Below are 6000 nucleotides of genomic sequence, written 5' to 3'. Positions count from 1 at the left end.
CGAAATTCAACTATCAAACCAGTATGCATACGGGTATGCATACTATGGTTCCCGGACTTTGAATAACTTGCAACAGGTAGCATACAAGTACGCATACTGTGTTATATCCAATCAATGGTTAATTGTACTAAACTCCATGTTAATCATTGAAACATTCTTAGAAGACGGGATAGCTGTCTCACACAAACTATTAGCTTCAAAATAATTTTCAAGTGATCAATAGATCAATACGAAACATTCTGAGTCTACATCAAATGACTGTCTCACACAAATCATGTAAGATGTTACCAGGCGATTTTCACATGATCATCTTTTAACTTTCGTCAAGAATAAAGATGAACTTGGTTAAAGAGAAAGCTTACAAACACATATTTCAAGAAATATGTAAGCGTTAAACTCATCTCGAAATATCAAATGTGTATAATATAAAGTCTATATAGCTATACGACTTTTGTCTCAATAGGAGATTGAATAGAAATAGACTTCTCAGTGATAGATGAGATCAAGTCTCCACATACATTTTGTTGATGAAGTTCCACAAGCTCCCCTTAGTATTTCTTCGTCTTCAATCGATGAACCTCGTGAAGTCTAAAGCTCAGCTACACATTCTATCCTAATCCGAGACATAGCTATAAGTAGATTAGAAATCAAGACTTATAGTTTTGGCAACTAAACTTGACAAACAAGCTTGAGATAGAAACGGTTGCGAGTTCGACCGAGCAGTACTCTAACATTATGCTCTAATGCTGGTTTGCAAATGGGGATGTTTACTATCCCGTTGGTAAGTTGGGACAATTGATTAACCCTGTTTGGGTCTATTCGGCAGCTAACCCCTAATTACTTAATTATACATTCAAGGTTTCTCCCATGAGCACGTTCGTTTTATAATTTTCATTGCAAGAGAAATCCTAGTATATGACGAAATAATATCAGCTTGATCCTTGAACAAGATTACATTGCATATTATTGAGTAAACAAATGTTTGCATCATTATATTTTTATAAGAATAAATCTTATTAAATCTTGTTGGTTATCTGAATAATTACAATTAAAAAAAAACGAAAAAAAAAACGATAAGATGAGATTAAATCTAGATTATTATTCAAGAGAACAACAAATTTAAACCGAAGTGGAATAAAACAAGGTTAAATGTAGGTGTTATGCGAAATAACTAAAAGTATGTATTAAAGTTCGTGAGAATCAAATTCAAAACTAATTGGCAACGGAGGGGTCCTTCCATATTATACTTATTCTTTATTAAAGGAATATTAACAATTCGTGAGTATGATCCTTCACACGCCTCTCACGTTATGGCACTCTCCGGGCCTCTAACATGTGGACCTTCATACGGATAGTCGTTGGACTTTTCAAACATTTTATCCTAGCTCTGACACCATGTTTTAGTCTATGCGTATTCAACTCAAAACTAATTGCAACATATGGAGTGACCCTTTTATATCATATTTCGTGTTTATTAAGGGTATATTAGCAATGCATAACTATAATCGTTCGTGATCTCAACCTAAATGCGATTAGAAAAAAGCCAAATTCTTCTGAATATTATGATACAACAAATCTTATCTAATTGTATTCCTTTTTTCTTGTAAAAATAGGTCGTGTTTCATATAAGAAGTACACATTTTCAACTCCAACTCTTTCTCATATGCATAAGACACTTTGTGACTTGGGCATTTGGAGTCTTTTTTTTTTTTTTCGTGGGTCTCCCCCTCTTACTTCATTTTACCCCCACTATAATCAAGCTCGGTAAGCTATCTATCTCGAGGAGTGTCAGGATAATTTTTTTCTATCAATATTTTTTAGCACACTAGTACTCATGTAGACGAAGATTGCTTAGACCTTTCACAACTTGGATTTTCTATCATGTAAGCACTTAAATATTTTTCTTATTACAAGCAATAAGTATTACCTTGCAAATGAGTGTAAATATTTGCAACAAAGCAAGAACAAAGTTTCATATCCATCGCGAGCCCAACAAATATCCATTGTTAATTCAAAGCCTCATACTCCACACATGCAACATGTCAACCTGCCATAGTAGCGAGCGTTACAAACTTATTAGGTTGCGAGCGAAAAAAACCTTGGCACAACAACAAGTACATCATACATAACTCAAGTTTTGACTATCCCACGAGCATATAAATCCATTACTCGGCACAAATTTTCACATTTCACGAGTGTAATTTCAATATCCCTCAAAATAATCAAACAATTGTGAGTGTCTTGTTTATATCTTTGTAAACGATAGGGGCAACTAGGTTACTTTTTTATTTTCTTAACCTTTTAACAAGCTGATGATTAAGACAACGCGATTTTTTGACAATCGAATTTTGATGAAGATAAATACAAATCCTACCGAGTCTAATAATTGTTTGGATTACTAGAAATCTCAAGCAAAATGAATAAGATCAAATCCATAAATCTTAACCAAAATAAATTAAGATTAAATCAATTCCACATGGTTATTCAAGGTAACCATAATTTTCAACTGTAACAGGATAAAATAAGCTTAATTCTAGGTGGTTATTGAAGATAACTACAAATCTCATCCAAAACGGGATATGATAAATTCAAATCCCGATGGTCAAATCGTATCTAATTATACTCTTTTTGGCCCATAAAAAAGATGTTGAATTTCATATAATCCATATACATCCTCAACTCCAACTATCTCACGTCTACATAAAACTTCTCCTGAATTAAGCTCCAGAGTATTTTTTTCTTCGTTTTTTTATTTGGAGGTCTTTCCTTCTTGTTTCAAGCTACCCCAATTATAATCAAGCTTATTCAGTTTACCTATATCAAGGAGTATCGTGGTAATATTTTTTTTTGAAATGGAGAAGGTACTTAGTACATCACCAACTTTTTCATTTGTGAACCTGTACGGACAATTCCTTGTACGGTCATTAAGTATAATCAACAGAAAAGACCCTTGTACTTTATTGTAAATAAAAGCCAACCTAGTATATGCCAGAACTGTACACAAACTAAGTTTCAACTAGATCAATTCTTGTAATCTATATTATAAAACACGAATTCACAAGAACAAGTCTTGTAGGTTCTATACAATTTGAGATGAAAAACTATCTAGGTACTAGTTATAATATTTCAATTATAAAGATATAACATAATGCGAAAAATAAATAACACAAGACAGTTGAATTTTTTTTAACGAGGAAACGGAAATCTTATAAACAATCCCGGGACCTCATCCAACTTGTATACTGCACTCTATTAAACAGCTGCAAACACTAGTCTACTATTAGACTTCGAACTAGAATGTATAGTTGAGAGACCGAGTTGACTCTCCGAGCAATTCAACTTTAGTCGGCTTCTCATGTCTCTTGGATCTCGCAAGACCCTATCCACTTGATTCCCATAGCTGACGTCCTTTACAAGCCTAGGAGTTGCTCCACAGTCTTTCTCGAGTACTATTGCTACCTCGCCTCTAACATGATACTATTTGATTTCATTCAGACATGTTTTAATCAAGATAATGGATTTTTTTTTTTGAAGGATTTCCAAGTTAAAAAGATATTAAACAAACCTCAATAACTTGTTCTCAAAAGTTACAGAGATGCCAAATTTACTATGTTAGAGTATTGCTTGGTTAAACCCACTAGTGTTGGTATGTCAAGTCAATTCTCAAATTTAGATGTCAAAACACATCTTGATTTAGTCTATTAAAGTCAATTTCAGACTAAATTAGGTTTAAATAGTAGATTATGGAATCAAAGATCTTAATTAATATTAGAGATTCAATACTACACGAAGATATCTTGGAGAACTTAATTTATTAAAGGTTAGTAACAAACACCCGATTCTCTTGTTTACTATATCTCCTCATCTATCGAAATAAATCATTCTTTAGGACAATTTTTATGATGGTAAATATACTTTTGTATATACTCGAGGAATTTTGAGCCCAATATTTTAATGAAAATGACTTTCGACCTTGGAAATGTTTCACGTTATATTGAATGAAAACACGAAACCAATGAGCAAAGAATCACTCAGTTCCGAGTTATAACGAAGAAGTTATGAGTGATTTACTAAAGCAGAGTTGTGTGGCTAAAGGAAGTTTGTGAATATGGAGTAGTACATGAACTGAATGGTAAGAGACGTGGAATTCTTTATAGTTTTTCTCAATTTGATTCCTCAATTAACGGTCTCTGAATGACCGTATAACAGAAGACAAAGACCTTTAGAATAAACAAGAACTACCATGATAAAGATAAAATTTAGGATAACAAAAATATGTCAGGTAAACAAATAGTATGATCGGTCTTCAAGAATCCCAAGCGAAGTCTTCAAAGTTATAACCTAATTGCCACGATCTTGGATAGTAACCGGCTTCCACGGTTTTCATGTGATTATAGGATCTCTCTTCTCAATCGTCTATGGTTTCCGCTAATATCTTTGTCATATAGTTTCTCGAAGAAACCTAGCTCTTTACAGAACGAATCGAGCAACAACTAGGACACAACATTTCGGGGTTGAGTTTCTTAGTTGCAAATCCTCCATTTATAATGACAAAACATGCTAGGTTGCTTAAAATTCAACCAATTGTTACTTGCATCCAAATCAATCCATCGATACTAGTTTTCATTTTTACGAATTACTCTGATCCCAATAAAATTTTAAATTTTCAATATAGATTGATCCCAAATAATGGAAACCATGTAAGCATGTGAGAAGTTCGCTTTGTAATAAAAGGAAGAATGTGAACCTGTGTATTTGTTGATTATGGACCGTGCATGAAAGTTAGCTGACCGATTAACCAATATGGTCCATGAACTATCAAGAAACATTGGAGTTCAGTAACACCTAAAAAAAATACTCGTTTGTAAACTAAGAAAAGTGGTTTGAGAACTCAGTATGTTTTAAGTGTCCAGGAACATACCCAAAAGTGCATAGTTCGCGAACTGGAAAACCAATTCGTGAATGCAAAAACATAGTTTTTTAAACAATAAAAATTGTTTCCAACCTCAAAAGCGATAAATCCTATGAACACCAATGCTTGAGTTTGTGTTTTGAGGTTAGTCAAGTACAAGCTTGAACTCGAAGCTTCTTCTCTGTAATTCTTCATATATACTAAAGTCATCTGACATTTTCCCAGAAGATGGAATGATAAAAATAATCAGTCCTCACATACCTTTGTTGATGAAGTTCTCGGTAGATATCTTTGTTTTTCTCCAGTATTCGATTCTTCGAGGGTATTCAGTGAATCTGGTACTCAACTACCAAAATCTAATCTTATCACAACACTGAATTAGTAGACTATAAATCAAAAAATAGTTTTAGTCATCTAACATTGACAAAAAGCTTTACATACTTGTAGATTCAACCAAACGATGCTCTAACAAAAAAAATCAAATATATCTGTGATCATCTTTCTTTAAGATGAGATGAACATGAGTTCGTCTGGTTTAAACTAGAATGAATTTGATTTCATCTTTGTTTTTACAATAACGAAAAAAAGACGCGGATAAACCAATAAATTTTGGACTACCGAGTGCAAATATCTTATATGATTTCAACTTAAACTAGGTTATAATTTCCAAACAACACATCATCGGATGCCATTAACCCTGACAGTTTTCTAGTCAATGAATCTAAATTACACATGTTAGAAGTTAGTAACCTTCTCCCAACCTCGAAGAATTGAAAATGAATATTCATTGATGAAATCCATCCTACACATCTTCGATACCCGAAAGTAAAACTGAGAATTAACCAAGGTTTGCATGAAGAAACAAAAAAGAAATGAAGAATGTAGAGAAAATAATAGTTGGATAATCTCGTAAGTGAACACAATTTTTACTTAATTGATGAAGTCGAATGAGATGTAGATTTTCAGCTCAACCTATTCGATATATAAGATCTATGAAACAACAACTATTTAAGATTTTATTTCCTAACAATAACTTAAGAATTTTTTTTCTTCATTAAAATATAAGAAGAAAATCAAAATAAGGATCA

This window comes from Papaver somniferum, chromosome 8, assembly GCF_003573695.1.
Source record: "Papaver somniferum cultivar HN1 chromosome 8, ASM357369v1, whole genome shotgun sequence".
NCBI classification, from domain to species: domain Eukaryota; kingdom Viridiplantae; phylum Streptophyta; class Magnoliopsida; order Ranunculales; family Papaveraceae; genus Papaver; species Papaver somniferum.
The sequence above is the reverse complement of the archived record's forward strand: the minus strand, read 5'-3'. Positions refer to the sequence as shown.